The sequence below is a fragment of the Elephantulus edwardii genome, unplaced genomic scaffold, assembly GCF_000299155.1.
Source record: "Elephantulus edwardii isolate Elephantulus edwardi_28Jun2011 unplaced genomic scaffold, EleEdw1.0 scaffold00024, whole genome shotgun sequence".
Taxonomy (NCBI): Eukaryota; Metazoa; Chordata; class Mammalia; order Macroscelidea; family Macroscelididae; genus Elephantulus; species Elephantulus edwardii.
The window spans coordinates 6,787,428-6,804,660 of record NW_006399774.1 but is presented as its reverse complement, the minus strand read 5'-3'; the positions used below and the strand labels follow the sequence as shown (position 1 = coordinate 6,804,660).

Sequence of the window (17,233 nt, the reverse complement as noted above, 5' to 3'; positions counted from 1 at the left end):
AAAGACCTTCTGTGCCTCTAGGGAGCAAAGCCGCCCTGGGTGTGGGTGGGGAGCAGGGTGAGATGAGTAATCAAAGAGGAAGAGGCTGTGCCTGCAGGCTCCAGGACAGACACCTGCCTCTTTGTGCAAAAGGGGAGAGGAGGAAGGAGGAGACCAGTTCTGGCCTCTAGGCTCAAGGGTTAGGTGATCTGAAGGGCTTCAAATCAACAAAGCTATGTGTCAGGACTATGTCCTTCCGCTATACCTATTCAGGCTGTATGCTGAACAAATAATTTGAAAAGCTGGATTTTGTGAGTAAGAATGTGGCACCAGGATCAGAGGAAGACAAGCTGCATTATGGATATAACACAACCTTGCTTGCTAAAACTGAGGAGGACTCGAAATGCTTGCTGCAGAAGATCAAAGGCTGTAACCTTCAGTATGGGTTATATCTTAGCATCAAGAAAACAAAACCTCTCTTCTCTGGACCAATAGGCAACATCATGACAAATGGAAAAAAGATTGAGGTTGTTAATTATTTCATCTCTCGTGGATCCACAATCAATATTCTTGGTACCAATAGTAAAGAAATCAGAAGATGTGTTGCACTGGGAAAATCTAATGAGCAATGATATCAGTTTAAAGACTATGGTTTTTGCTAGCTGCCATTGACTTGAATATGACCCATAGCAACCCTATGAACAGCAGATCTGAACCCTGTCTTGTCTTGTGCCATCCTCATTTCTGACATACTTCAGCTTGTGTGGTAGTCATTGTGTCAGCTCACTTGATTGAGGTTCTTCCTCTCCTTTGCTGACCCTCCACCAATCCAAGCATGATGTCCCTCTCCAAGGAATAACCTCTCCTAGCAACATACTCGACGTATGTGAGATGAAGCCTTATCATCTTTGCCTGCAAGAAGTATTCTGGATAAACTCTTTCCCCAGACATATTTGTCTATTCTTTTGGCAGTCAGCCCATTGGACATTTAATACTCTTCTCCACACCACAACTCAAAGACATCAATCTTCTTTTGTCATCCTTATTCATTGTTCAGCTCTCACATGTATAGCAAGTGATCCGAAAGACCATGGCCTGAGTCAGATGCACCTTAATCCTCAAACTGACATCCTTGCTTCTCAATAATTTGGAGATGCTCCAGACTGCAGACTTCCCCAATGTCAGAAAGACATTTAAAGAGTAAGGTAAACTTTATCCATCATGGTCTTATCAATTACTTGCTATGCACTGAAAGTTGGACAACAAATATAGACAACAGAAGAAAGTTTGATGCCTTTGAGTTGAGGTGTTGGAGAAGAATACTAAATATTCCAAGACAGCCATGAAAATATGTTTTGGAGAAAGTGTGACCAGTGTTGAGGGTGAGGGGACAGTAATCACTCCAGTTACTTAATGTCTGGAAAAGGCGGTTTATTCCAGGATGCTGTAGAAAATGGGGAAAGGTAGATAGATAAAATAGTCTGCACACTGAACAGCTGGCAAGCCAGCTGAACCAGAAACTCCTGCAGGTTATATTATCAGAAAGAATTAATACAAGTTGTGGAAGGTCCATTTACCTCAGGGGATAAAAAAGGGATGTCCAAACACTTGGTTTCCTGGCTTCTTAAATAAGATACTTTTTTTTAAAAAATAAGGTATCTTTTGATATGAGTGGGGCAGCCTAATGTTTTCATCTTATCTGAGACCAGGATATTCACATAACTCAGACAGGGGAAACACACCATAGGTGTTACAAAAGGGAATATAAAGTCAGTTAAAGCCATTTAGTCCAGGTTGACAGGGTCTAGATACATAACTGGTGCAGACCATTAGATAAAAATGCATCCTTCAATACAGATTGCAACTCAACGTCAAGAAAACAAATTCTTGCCACTGGACCAAAGGGTGACGTGAAAGCTGGTGAAAAGATTCAAACTATCAACAACCATATCTTAACACCTTGGTACTAGCAGTCAGGAAATCCAGAGATGTACTGCACTGGGAAAGTCTGCAGTTGGGAACCTCTTCAAAGTACTGAGTAATGATATCAGTTTGAGGACTACGATATATCTTATTCAGGCCCCAGTCTTTCCAATTACTTGCTATGCATCTGAGACTGGACAGTGAATAAGGATGACAGAAGAAGAATTGAAGTCTTTGAGCTGGGATGTTGGAGAAGAGTGTTGAACATCCCATGGACGGCCAAAGGAGCAAATATGTCTTGGAGAGGGTGCTGCCAGAGCGCTCTTTGGAGGCAAAGATGATGAGGCTTCACCTCATGTACTTCGGGCATGTTGCTAGGAGGGGCTGTTCCTTGGAGAGGGACATGATGCCCAGAAAGGTAGAGGATTGATGACGAATACCCTCGGCCAGGTGGATTGACGTGGTAACTGTGCAATGGGCTCTAGTGTGTCAAGAAGTACAGGATAGGACGGGGTTCAGATCTGTTGTTCCTAGGGTCGCTAAGGGTTATAACCGACTTAATAGCGCCTAACAACAACAACAACTTGGACACAGGGGTGGCATCCACTTCCTAAACAACATGCCTCTGGAAACTCTATAAACTTTGAGAAACAATGATGGTTATAGAGGGGGGTTCAGGTCTTTTGTTCATAGGGTCGCTATGAGTCATGCTGGACTTGATAGCAACCAACAACAACGACAACAACATGCCTGTAAGATGTTAGTGCTGTATGTGCATAATAAAGGAGCTTTGCTAGCCAAGGTGACTGAAACTCAAGAATAAGCAGCTTGAAGGTTTCTGTGAATTTGCCATAGGCCGTAAGATTTCAGAATCAGCACAACGTGCAACATCTCCTGCTGCCGGGCAGCACACATGGTTGTTTAACACTAAACACCAGAGTACTTCTTAGGGGAAAGGCTGGTGAAACATTTCTCCACTCTGTAAGCCTGCTCTTAGGAGAACTCAGTCCATAGAAAGATGGAAGATCAGCAACTTTAACGAAGGGCTCCAGTATATCAGAGAAGGTGAGGATGGCAAGGGATAAGGCAGGATTCGGATCTATTGTCCATGGGGTCACTATGAGTCATAGTCAAGTGAACAGACCCGTAGAGGCCTTATGAACAACAGAGCTGAATTTTGTTATAGTTCCTGAGTCAATCTTGCTGTGGAGGTCTTCTTCTTTTTCTCTGACTGACCGCTTTCTCAGAAAGACATCTCTATCAAGGACAGCTTCTCCTGACAACATGCCCAGAGTGTGTGAGATGAAGTTTCCCCATTCTTGCCCCCCAGGAGCATCTTTGAGAGAATAATACTGAAAGCCTCAATGTATTTATGAAAACACACTGAGTCTGAGAAGTTAAGTGTTTAAGGTCACAGAATTAATGGCTAAGCGAGAATTGAAAACAGGACTTGTCTGGGTCTACCAGTTGCCATAATGTTGGCTTCTTGATGACCAATGATGTCACAGGAGAGGTGAGCTCCATGCAGCTGGTTTTCCAGGGGCAGATCACCAGACCTTTCTTCTGAGCTACCTTCAGTTAGCATTAACCATTTGCTATGTCCAGAGATACCATTCAGCTTTACTGCTCTACTTCCCATTGCCTGCCCTGAGTAAAAAAAAATCTATATTATCTGAATAAAGAATGCTTAAATGCTTCTCTCACTCCTGAAAGTGGGGAGGGAAAGCCTCTTCCATCTGTCTGCCCAGCTGGTAGGCAACTAAGAAACCTCATTATTTGAACTTTATTTACATCTTTTAGGAAACACAAGAGCTATCTCACTTCAGGTGACCCCATTTTTAAATACCAAGCCCTCCCACCAAGCTGGGGAACACATAAATGGGGTCGTTCATTGGATTTTTTAACTTTATTTTATTTTTAAGTTATCAGGCTCTACCCCAAAAGTTAGTAACTCTACAATGATGCAATGCATTAATCACTGAGATATTAATTGAAAGAAGGGTTTGAATCCACCAGTTCCTCTGTGGATGAAAGATAGGGTGTTTTTTTCCAGTAACAATGCTTATTGTTGTTGTTGTTGTTATGTGTCATCAAGTCACCTGCAAATCATAGAGACCCTATGTACAATAGCTCTGACTCCTGTCCTATCCTGAGACAAGCTCACTGTCTCCAACACACCTACCCCTATTACCCCAGCCACTGTGTCAACCCATCTCATCCGAGGTCTTCCTCCCCAGCATTGTCCCGCTGCCTTTCTGAGCATGATGATCTTGTCCAAGGACTGAGTCTGACAACATTCCCAAAGTGTATGAGATGGCGTTTCAAAATCCTCGCCTATAGAGAGTAATTGAGTTTCACCCTCTCCAGGAGAGACTTGTTCTCTTGGCAGTCCATGGTATGTTCAGTACTCTTCTCTAGCACCAGAACTCAATGGTATCAGTTCTTTTTCTGTTATCTTTGTTCATTGTCCAGCTATCTGATGCATAGCAAGTAATTGTGAAGACCATGACCTGAGTCAGGTGCACCTTAGTCTCTAAACTGGCATTTATGCTCTTCAGCACTTTGGGGAGGATCTTGACAGCTAACTTTCCTAATCCAGTTAGTCTTTTGATTTCCTGGCGACTGGTGCCAAAATTGTTGATTGTGGACGTGAGGCAAGCTGAAACTTTTAACAATCTCAGTCTCTTCTCCATCTGTCATGGTGCTGCCAGTTGGCCCACTGGCAAGAATCATTGTCTTCTTGATGTTGAGCTTCAATCCATATTGAAGACTATAGTCCTTGACCTTCTGCAGCAGACACTTCAAGTCCTCCTCAGTTTTGGCAAGAAAAGTTGCGTCATTTGCATAATGCAGGTTGTTGGTGAGTCTTCTTCTAATCCTGATTCCACATTTCTCCTCTTAAAGACCAGCCTCCCAAATGACTATCTCTGCATATATATTGAAAAGGTATGGAGACAGGATGCATTCCTGACACACTCCTTTCCTGATTTTGAACCATCCTTGCTCCATTCTGCAGACTGCTTCCTGGTTCAAGTATAGACTTTGCATGAGCATAATCAAGTGTTCGGGGATTCCAACTCTTCTCAAGGTTAGCCACAGTGTGTTGTGATCCATATAGTCAAATGTCTTTGTGTGGTCAAGGAAACACAGATAGACATTTGTTTGATACGCTCTTCTTTCAGCTAAGATCCATCTGACATTGGCAGTGATGTCCCTAGTGCCACCTAGCATCAACTAGACATGTCCAAAGTATGAGAGACAAGGCATTGCCATTTTTGCCTCCAATGAGCACTCTGGCTGTACTTTCCCCAGTTCATGGGATATTCAGCACTCTTCTCCAACACCACAACTCAAAAGTATCAGTTTTTCTTCCGGTCATACTTACTCATAGTCCAGCTCTCTGATGCAGGTGATTTAGGTCATGGCCTAAATCAGACACACTTTTGTCTTCAAACTGACACCATTGCTCCTCAGTATTTTGGAGAGTTCCCTGACAGCAGACTTGCCAGTGCAATATGTATTCTGATCTCCTGACTGCTGGTTATCAAGGGTGTCAATTGTGGACCTAAGCAAGATGAAATCAGTGACAATATCAATCTTTTTTCAATCTATTGTAATGTTGATTCTTGGTTGTGTGGTGGGGATCTTTGTTTTCTTGATATTGAGATGTAATCTGTATTGGAGGCTGTAGTCCTTGATTTTTTGCAATAAGCATTTCATATCCTCCTCACTTTCAGCAAGCAAAGTTGTGTCATCTGCATAATGCAGGTTATTGATGAGTCTTCCTCCAATTCTGATGCCACATTCCTGTTTATGGAGTCCAGCTTCATGAATTATTTGTTTATCAGACAAATTGAATGGATAAGGAGAAGGGACACAAACTGGATGCCTACCCTTCCACCCTTCCTGATTTTAAGCCATGCAGTGTTTCCTTGCTCTGTTTGTACAACGGCTTTTCTATCTAGGTATAGATTTCTCATGAGCACAATTAAGTGTTCTGGGATTCCCATTCTTCTCAATGTTAGCCATAATTTGTTATGATCCATGCAGTAAAATGCCTTTATATAATTGTAAAAAACAAATAGACATTCTTCTAGTTTTTTCTGCTTTCAGCCAGGGACCATCTGACATCAGCAATAATATCTCTGGTGCAATGGCCTCTTTTAAATCCAGCTTGAACTTCTGGCACTTTTCTGTCTACATACAGTTCTGGTTTTGAATGGTCCTCAGCAGTATTTTTGCTTGCAGGTGATATTAATATTATTGTTAAATAATTTCTAATTTTGTTGGATCGCCTTTCTTGGGAATGGGAACAAATATGGATCTCTTCTAGTCAGTTGGCCTGGCAACTGTCCTCTTCATTTCCTGGCATAAAGACTGGTGAGTGTGTCCAGGGCTACTCATTTGTTGCATCACAGGGTTGCTTTGCCTTGTCTGTGATAATTGTTGTTAGGAGCTGCTAAGTTGAGTCTGGCTAATAGGATCCAGTGCACCAGAAACACTGCGTGATCTTGCACCAACACCACACTCTCCTCGGGTCTAAGCCTGTTGTTAGAAGTGACAGCGTCAATCCATCTCTTTGAGGGTCTTACCTCTTTTTCAACAACTCTCTACTTTTCTAAGCACGATGTCCTTCTCCAGGGACTGAGCCCTCCTAAAAACATAAACAGAGTATGTGAGACTGAATTTCATCATCCTTGCCTAAAGGCAACTCTGGCTATACTTTTCCCAGGATCCAATTCACCCTCCAGAAATATACTCAGAGCCACAGTAGCCTCAGGTGAGGATAGGAATGGAAGTGGACTGCTGGACAAACACTCCTGATGACATCCTACTCCACTGTGGGTGGACTCTGAAATATTTATAAACAAGCTTGAAAAAGAAAAGTCCTTTTTTATTTATTTTCTTTAGGGTTTCCAGTCATTCATTGTTGCATTTTTCTCCCTGCCCACCCACTCCCAATTCACTCTTCTCCTTGAAAAGGAAAAGAAAAACTTTCATTTTTATGCAATCCTTCCCCCCAAGTCCAGTCCACTGTGCAGCCTTCATTCTGGACTCCTGTCATGACAATAATACCTAATCACATATCTGTTTTAAAAAGCGACAAAGACAAGTCTTTAGGAAGAAATGTGTAAGAATCATTATTCACTATTACTGAGGAAGTTTAAGAAAACAAAGGCAGTGTTTACTGTTTAATTGGAAAAATAGGGAGTCATCTTAAGCCACAGCTAAAATGAAAAGCAATTATATAAATGCTGTCTGTACTCACTAAATAAAAACATTCCACAATGACATTGCTTCTCCTCCACATGGAGACATTAAATTTGAAATCTGACGTAAATATGGGGGTGCTGCTTTGATGAGTCTAAATCCCTCGCAGTGTGACAAATGGGAAATAAACCGAGCTAAGCTAACAGCAATGCGAGGTGACAGGATTCCTGTGACGGGCGATAGACAGGTTTGCTAACTCTGATTGGTCACAGAGGGAAGAAGTGGTGTATTTGGTTCAGAATAATAACTTCCAGGAAAAATCCAGGGAACATAGAAATGTTACCAGTTACCTCTCATCATCCTTCCTTCAGCTACACAGACCACTGCAACGTCAACAACAGAGAAAACAAAACACCCTGATTGCTAGTGTCTGGGCTCCAGCTTGGGTGACTCTGCGTATCAGAGCAGAGCTGGTCCCGTGGGGTTTTGGGGGGCTGTTTTTTTGGGAGGGGTGAGAGAGTGAAGGAGGAATGGAATAGGCCACCACCAGTACTTTCTCTGAGGTGCCTCTCAGTGAACTCAAACATCAACCTTTTGATTCACAGAAGGGTATGCCAACCTTTGCTCCATGCACAGATTTCCTGCTGATCTACTTATCCCTGTTTAAATACACTGTGCATTTGTCTTCCTTGACACTCTAATTATGCTGTTCCTATTTCATAAACACCTGTTCTCATTGCAAAATAACCTTTTATCTTTCACTATTTAAGGTTTCATCTCCTCTGTGAAGTCCTATCTTCATCTATAAGTAGCAAACTCATGAGTTAAATACAACTAGATTATTGCGAGTCAAGTTCTACTTCTCTCATGTGTGACCTGGAACCAATATTTAAATCTTTCCAACTTCCTCTGTTGAATCTGGAAGGTGGCTGTATGATACCTGTGAGACAGGACTCTGGGGAGGGTGAGTGAAGTGTCCTCTGAGGAGCATGTCACACAGAGCAGGCACTCAGCAAAAGGCTTCCTCTTGTACTCAGCCCTTTTTGATGTCTTTCTTTGCATGAATCACACTAATAATTTATATTTGCTTCTTCCCTGGGTCAATCACAGGCCCCTGAAGATTAAGAGTGTGTCTTATTTTTCTTTTTTGAGTCTTCTGCATGGAATTAAGAGCATGCAATTTATATAATTGCTTTCATCTGAGCTGTGATTGAAAACACTTTCCAGTCAACAAATTAACTGATAACCTTTAATTTGATAGTCTCTAAAGCATCATTTTTCAGGGATATTTCTTTCTACTGCTGCAAGACAAAATTCCCTACCACTGGGCAAACAGGCTACATCATGATAGGTGGAGAAAGTTTGGGGTTGTCAATGATTTCATCTTATTTAGTTCCATGATCAATACTCTTGGTACAAACAGTCAAGAACTCAAAAGATGTATATCGCTGGGAAAGTCTGCTATTAAGGACCTCTGCAAAGTGCCAAGGAGTAATGATGTGAGTTTAAAGAATAAGGTGTGCCTGATTCAGGGCATGGTTTTTTCAATCTCTGCTATGCATCTGATAGCTGGGCAGTGAGTGAGGATGAGAGAAGAAGAAGAATTGATGCATTTGAATTATGGTGCTGAAGAAGAATACTGCATGGATGGTCAAAGAACCAACAAGCATGCCTTAGGGTAAGTGAAAGCAGAGTGCTTTTTAGAGACATGGATGGTAAAGCTTTGTCTCACATACTTTGGATGTATTGTTGAAGAGAGGGGAGCAGTCATTTGAAAGGGACATAATGCTTGAAAAGAGAGAGGGTCAGTGAAAGAGAAGAAGACCCCCAATAAGATGGATTCACACAGTGACTGAAGCATTAGGTTTAAATATGTCAGAGACAGTGAAGATAGCACAGGATAGGACAGGGTTTAAATCCATTGTTCACAGAATTGTTTTGAGTCATAGTGACCTGATGGCACCTACAACAACACAACAACAACCACAGTATCTAGAGGGAGCACTCATGTTTCTAACACCTAGAGGGCTGGGTTATGTTGGCAAACACCCATTCACCAAATCATTCCCATTCATTCAGCAAATATGTATGGAGTCTGCGGTGTGCAGGAACTATTTCAGTGACAGGATAGGTACAAATAAGGAGTTAAGTTCAGAGATTAAAGATGTTATTTCTGAACACCTTCTACATTCCAAGCACTGTGATGTGCTGGAAACATACCAGGAAAAGCTGAGAGAGTCCTGTGGTCCAGAAGCTGTGTGGGAGTGTTGTCTCAGTGTTTTGGCAGGGCCTGCTCCCTCTCTCCTAGCTGAAGAAGTGAGCCTTCAGGGGATCCAGTGGGCGTGGGGAGGGAGACAGTGACAGAGAAAAGGCGAGGGAGTGCCCTGGCACAGAGCTTTGCAAGAAGAAGGCAAACAAATCAGGGCTTTGAATGAAAAGCCAGAAGGGTTATTAAGCATAGTCCATATCAGAGATGAGTGGGTCACCGTCCATGAATGGGGAGGACTCCATGGAGTGTTAGGGTATCGGTGTTTTCAGGGTAGAACTGGAGTAAACATATGCTAACTAGTGGAGCAAGAGGCTGAATGTTCACTCACGCATCCTGTGGGAGGGAAAGTGCGGAGGGGACATGGGGTAACACATTTTGACCTTCTAGGGCCTGCTGGGTCCTGACAGGGTGAACTCTGTGGTGATTATAAACGGCACACTGTCATGGCACAGTGGAAGAGATTTTTTTTTTTTTGTATTGTAATAAGGAATAGGTCACTTTTCAGTGCTTTTCCTGTTTTTCTGTGTCTGTGCTACATTGAAGAAACCTCTCTGGTACCAGGTTTATTATCTTTCCAGTTCGGGTAAATGGTCTTTCTTGGTCAGTGATAGGCTGGGTTTCATCACTGTTTCTTGCCCCCTCTTTCTTGTGGAATGCTGTCATCTCTGACTTAGAGGGGGGTGACAGTAATAAGAATGCAATCTTGTTTTTAGAAAACAGTTAATACAATAATGAGAACTATGGGCATGAAATAAGTCAATGATGGAACACATTCACTGGAGGAGGGAAAGTGGGTGTCTGCAGAAGGCTCTCTGGTTAAGATTTAAGCATCGCGGACCAGGCTGTTATGTTTCTAGGCTGCTCATTGGTGGCCTAATGATAAGAAACTGTCCTACAATCTCAAAGGCACATGGTTCAAATCCACCAGCTGCTCCATGGGAGAAGGATGGGCAGTCTCTTCCCATGCAATTAACAGCCTCTGAAAACCCACTGGAGAGTCAGCTCTGAGTTGGTTCTGACTTGATGATACTCAACAATATAACAGAACTGAAAGGTCAGAGGTTTGGTTCCACCAGCTGCTCTGCAGGAGAAAGCCCGGCAGATTCCTGTAAAGATGGGAGCCTTGAAAACCCGCTGGAAGATCACCCTGGATCGGAGTCTATTCAGTGGTGGATGGTTTGAGTTTTAAGTATGTCTGGATAGAGTGCCTCTAGAAGGTTCCTTAGAGGGAAGGATGGTGAAGCTTCGTCTTGTACCTTGTGCATGCTGTTTCTGTTGTCGTCAGGTGCTGTTGAATTAAGCACAACTTGGAGTGACCCTAAGAAGCCGGCGCTATCCTGTGCTGTCCTCATCGTCTCATAGTCTCCCCTGGAAAGGTGGAGGGTCAGGTGGATTGACACAGTGACTGCAGCCAGGGGCTCAAGTGTGTCAGAGACGGTGAGGGCAGCACAGGGCAGGGCAGGGGTCAGGTCTGGTGTTCACAAGGTCACTGTGAGTCATACTCACCTCGATGTCACCTAGCAACAACGACAACAACAATTGCCTTTCAGGTCTGCTCCAGGTATCTTGTAAAGGGGTTTTAGCCCAATGTTTTAGCTGTTTTGAGTTTTGATACACTAGTGGCCACCTGTTACACTGCATTCTTTCCCTTTTTGTCTCCATTTTCTGGATCAATCTCAAAGTTTGAACTTGGTGCTCAGACCGTCACGTCCTCTCCATCAACACTTGCTCAGAACACGGTGGTTCATTCTTGTCAAGTGCACACAGGCCCACAACTGGTGGTCCCCCAGCGTGCAACCACGTCACGAGGTTCACCTCAAGTCCTAGTGTAGGATTTAAACAGGGGATTTCAAATACGTTTTCATAAACTCTCCCTAAAACGTATGCATCTGTTTTAGACTCACTCTACAATATATTGAGATAAGACTTTACTGAGTAAACGTCTTGAGTTGCTTTCAAGTTCATCAGTTTGAACATGTGTCCTTATAAACCAATTGCAGCAGAGCCAACTGCCCTCAAGGAGATCCCACGTGTGCAGGACTGCCCCCCCATAGTGTTCTCAAAGATTATCTTCACAAGTAGATCACCAGGCCTTTCTTCCACCTCTCTGGGTAGACTTGAACCTGTTCTCAAAGGTTATTTTCACAAGTAGATCGGCAGGTCTTTCTTCAACCCCTCCGGGTAGAGTAGCACCTCTAGCCTTTTGCTTAGGAGTTTACCACATTCACAGGACCAACTAGAGATTCCTTTATCCTGATGAAGTATAATGAGTTAAAATAAAAAAAATTTGTTCATTTAGAAACCAGCCCACAATTCATTAAGACATTTGCTAATGAATGGACTAAGTGGTTTGATCAAAATGGGTTCATTAAATAGTAAAGGGACTTCATGCTTAGAAAGAGGGAAGAGCCCCAATGAGATGGATGGACACAGTGACTTCAGCAATGCTCTCTAGTGTGTCAGAGATGATGAGGATGGCACAGGATAGAGCAGGGTGCAGGTCGGCTGTTCACAGGGTCCTTATGGGTCGTACTGGACTCCAGGACACCTGACAATCACAACAACAACAGCAGCAGCAGCAACAACAACAACAAACAATCGTGTTTACGTCCCTGAACTGAGCATGCTATGAGATGTCAGAGTTCTCAGGCAGGTAAGCAGTGTGAGAAAGCTGACTTGATAAGAAAACCACCACATAGCCTGTGATTCATGAAAACCAACACAGAAACAGTCGATACCAACTTAGTGAGCTGAGTGAGCTCACTATCAGAATTCAGAGCTGTGAGAAAGATCACTGCCCAATGGGCTGGAATCTGAGCAGGGCCTTGCAGGGGAGCTGGGATTTCACGGAGGGCAGAGCCAGAGGGAGGGATGGGGTTTAGACAAAAGTGGAGGTGAGAGGTCCCTGGAGCCGGACAACATCAAAGCGCTGCAGGTGTATTGATCTGGCAAAAGTTCCCAGCACTCTCTGGCAGAATTGTATCACAGGGAGAATTCGAATTCCCAGATAAGAGTGATGGGCAGCTTTCTGCAGACCTAAAGTGAAAAGCAGAATCAGATCTAATGGTACTGGGAGGCAGTTTGTTTAACTCCATAAAGCTTTCATCACTTTTCATACAGGTCAGGAGTGCTACTCTCTCTGTTAGCAATTCCATTTTCCACGTTTTGCTTCTTTATTGGGTGGGAGACAAATATATCAGGGGTCATGAGAGAGCTTCTCCAGAGAATTCCTCTTTGAGGAGAATTTCACTCCTTGCCCAGTCTAATTTAGGCCTTCCACTGCAGATAGGCACATTTCCCCTGGATTTCACGTCTGTGAACTCCATTGTGACAGCTCGTATTTAAAAGGTGAACGTGTGTGAACTATGTGTCTGATGGGATTTTTAAGTGTAGTGTGAAATGTGTTCAGGACAGGCATGACCAACAGGGATTTGAACCCTTACTGTGCTGTAGGGATGAGTCTATTCTGTGGGTCAATGGTATTGGGGTTTGTGCTGGTGGAGTTGGGAAGTCTGGTGCCTTGTATCTGCTTGTTCATCTGAGTCAAATTAGGAGAATACACTTAGAAGGTACAAGGAAGGCGTATAACTGAGATGGGAGTTGGAAAGGGTGTCCAGAGGAGAGTAGCCGATGTGAACCGAAGTTACAGGTACTTGGAAGCCCAGGTTGAACGCAGAAGGGCGTTTGTTGCTCCTGGGTGCTGTTGAGTCAGTTCTGGACCACGGTTAGCTTACTGTTCAGTCTTGAACTATCCTCACCACATAGTGGTTTCGAGCCCATTGTTGCAGTCACTATTTCAAGCCATCTCTTTGAGAGTCTTCCTCTTTTTCTAATGACCCTCTCTACCTGACCAAGCATATTGTCCTCTTCCAAGGATTCGTCACCCTGATAACATGACCACAGTATGGGACATCGTCCCACCATGCTCCCTTGTAAGGAGCATTCTGGCAACACCACTTCCAAGACAGATTTATCCCTTCTTCTGGTGGCCCACGGTTTTTTATTGAATATTCTTTGCCAATATTGTGATTCAGAGGCTTCACTTCTTCAGTCTGCCTGTTTCACTCTCCAGCTTTCCCATGCATGCAAAACAACTGAAAACGTCATGACTTGGGAGAGGGGCACCTTAGTTCTCAAAGGGACATCTCTGCTTTTAGTTAAAGCAATTTAATGTGGCATTTTGTAGATTTGTCCAATGCAACATGTCGTTTGATTTTTTGACTGCTGCTTCCTGGGTATTCGTTGTTGCGCCAAGGAGAATGAAATCCTCAACAACTTCAATCCCTCCCATTTCTCAAGGAGCTCTCTATTATATAAGGATTTTTGTGTTGGGACATCATCCCTACTGGAGGTGATACTCTTTGATCTTTGTTAGTAAGTTCTTCAAGTTTTCTTTGCTTTCAGAGACAGTAGATCACGCAGAAGGAGACGGCCCGTCCTTCTCTCATGGAACTGATGGGGGGATTCAAACTGTGTGCCTTCAGGATTGCAGCACAGCTTCTTTCCCCTAGCCCATGTGCCACTAGAGATCTTGAAAATCTAAGGTTGTAAATAGGAAATGGTCATAAGGTTAGTAGTCTGAGGATTGAAGGCAGGGCAGAGTGCAGTGTGAAGAGTTTGCTATAAGCAGATTTATTTTTTTTTTGTTACACTTTATTATATCAGATGGGCTTTGGGGGACATTGGGGCGCACTCAGTCCTTCTTGGCAGCTGCCTTCCTCATGGCGGCCAGGACGCTGCTGAGTTTTTCTCGCTTTCTCTTGGCGCGGATGTGTGTCCCCGCCCTTTTCTTTTTCTTTTTAATATTTTATTTTTTAGATCTTTTAAAAAAATTTTACAGATTTTAGTTTTACATTAGATTTTTTTTAAAATTTGCATTGTTGCACTTTTCTCCCTGGCCATCCCTCCCCTCCCACCACAGTTCACTCTTCTCTTTGAAAAGTAAAAGAAAAAGTCTTTCATTGTTATACAATCTCTCCCCCTCAAGTCCACTGGACTGTGCAGCCTTCATTCTGGAGTCCTGTCATGACAATAATACCTAATCACATATCCCTTTTATTTTATTTATTTATTTTTTTAAATTTAGGTTGTTTATTTTTCATTTCAATGAACATGAGGGCCTGCTTGTCCTTGGAGACCTTGAGCAGCTCCGCGGCGCGTTGCTCGTAGGGCGCGAAGCCACACACCTCCCGGATCACGTCCCGCACGAACTTGGTGTGCTTGGTGAGGCGCCCGCGGCGGCGGCTGTGCCTCGGCTGGCTCGCGTTCTTGGTGACTTTGTGGCCCTTGTTGAGGCCCACGGCCACAGGGTAGCGCATAGTCATGGCTGCCGCGGCGGAAGCACTATAAGCAGATTTTAAAGACAACTTTTCCCTCAGGTGATGTTCTGGCTCAAAGGGACCACACAATTGCTGGAGTGGTTCTACCTTGAGATCGTCTCATATGGACAGGACGGGGCTCCAGACAAGTATTTGGTGTGGAAGAACAGATGGTGTTTCTGGAAGTGACAGCTCTGGAAGGCAGGTGACCCAGCCGTTGTACAGGTGAGGGTGCCATGTCTCTACGTGCTCAGAGGGACAGGATTCCTGCCTTCACTCCTGAACTACAGGCATAGATAGGATTTGCTGACTTGTACTCGTGGGATCTGGGAAAGCCACTGTCAAGGTCAGTCTCTTGGTTTTAAACTAATACACACTTGGAGCTCTGTAGCCTTGTGGTAAGAAGCTGGATTACAATTCTGAAGGCACATGGTGCGAATCCACTAGCTGCTCTGTGGAGGAGAGATGAGAATCTCCCAAGCCTCTGACTGCCTCTGAAAATCTGCTGGTGGGTCAGCTATGGTTCAGTTCCAACTCAAGTGTATAAAACAACAACACAATACACACTCAGGTATGTGCTTCTTGTTGTTAGGTGGCATTGAGTCAGGTATGACTGACTCATAGTGGCTCTATGAACAACAGATCTGAACCCTGTCCTATCCTGTGCCGTCCTCATCATCTCTGACATAGTCCGGCTCGTTACAGCAGTCACAGTGTCTGTCCATCTAGTTGAGGGTCTTTCTGCCTTTTGCCGACCCTCCACTTTCCCGAGCATGATGTTCCTCTCCAAGGAGTAGCCTCTCCTAGCAACATGCTCAGAGTATGTGAGAACATTTTGACACACCTTTTCCAGCACGAATCTGTTCATGCAGGGGAAGCAAGAGTTTTCACTTGTGTCTTTGTGTGTGTTACATGTGTGTATCAAGTTATAGAAATCCCACTGACTGAAAAGGGATGGAGGGTTTAATTCCAATAATTTCAATAATTTCAATCAAAGGGCAGTTCTTCCATGAGACTGAAGCCCGTAGAGTCCTCTGGGACCTGAAGCTGTGCCCCTTGTTTCCTGGGGGCCACTGAGTTTCTCACCCATTCTTCTTGGGCCTCACACCACTACTCCCACCCCTCCCATCATCCTTTGCTTTCAGATCCTGCCCACAGGCCCACTTCGTTACCTGCTCCATCAGAATAGCACCCGCGGGATGGGCTATCGGTTCACAAATATCACAGAGGCTGTGTGGATACCAGAAAGTCATCCATGGATTTGCTGGTCTGGAAACAAGCATCCAGCTCCAATCTGACCAGCAATGGCTGAGCGACATATTATTCTTTTTAACAAAAGAATAAACTTTAAAAAAATTGTTGTTGAGAATATACACAGTACAGCACACCAGTTAGACAGTTTCTATAAGTAGAATGACTTTGATTATATTGTCTTCACTGATTACCTTCTTCACCTTGTAACCCCTTTCTTACTGCGAAAGGAGCAGATACAACACGAGAGTGGCCGAGTCTGACTTCTACTTGATCCATAAAGGGAAACTGTCCCCATCAATAATATTCATACCAGTAAATAGATAGCTTGGTCAGACCTGCCACCACTCATGCTTCTGCACCTATTCCCACCAGTGCTTGGGTTCAACCGGAATTGCTGACTCACAGTTGTGGTATCAAGAATGGGATTTATTAGGGAACTATGTTGGTGAGTGGAAGAGGCAAAGAATATCTCACAGTACAAGTCCAGCTTTGGCCCAGCAATCCCAAAACAGATTAACAGCAAAACACAATTCCTTAATTAGTAAAGGTACTGGTTTCACCTCAGCAACACGAATTCAAAAGGTCTCTGGTTTCCTCAATCCTCCAGCAAGGTCTGCTTCAGAGCAGTTAGTTCTAAGTCTGTTTCTCCTTCAGTGACCCAGCAAGAACGGCAAGACCTATTTCTGTGGCCAGCACAAATGCAAGAAGTCTCAGGTATACTTTGCCATAGTTTCTCCACTGCAATGCCACAGTCTTTCCACCACCATCATCAGGGTCATGTTATCAGGGTCTTCCTTTCAACAGGGTTTTGCTCTGGTCTGGCTCTCACCAGACTCCAGTCTCCCTCAAGTCTTGGTGATCATTGTGGAAAGCACTCTCCCTCTTATCCTACTCCTACAGTTGTTGATGATTTGCAAGACTCTGTCTGCAGTTAAGATAACTGGAGACCAGAGGGGACTAAGGAAATGGCAAAAAAAAAAAAAGCCAACTTCAGGCTAATACCACACTCCCCCGCTCACACAAATGTACTGCTCCGTACGTTTTCTGACTAAATTTTCTGGTTGCTGTTGTCACGTTGATTGCAAGCAAATCTTAAAAGAGCACAATGTTCAAGAAAGCCATTCTTTTCTGGTTAAACAAAACAATTTGGTTATGAGGAAACACTAGGGAATGATTTGCATACAGGCCAGTTTAGGGCAGTAATTCTACGAGTCCCTTGTGGCTGACTAGCTCTGGCATGATGATGATGTCGTCCACCTGGATGCACTCTGTCTGATAT

The 17,233-nt window shown here is 43.8% G+C and overlaps 1 pseudogene; it reads right to left on the bottom strand.

The window, feature by feature from the left end:
* LOC102851634 overlaps positions 1-14,706 on the bottom strand; it is a 182,380-nt pseudogene extending 167,674 nt beyond the window's left edge.
* Positions 14,707-17,233: the final 2,527 nt, after the last annotated feature.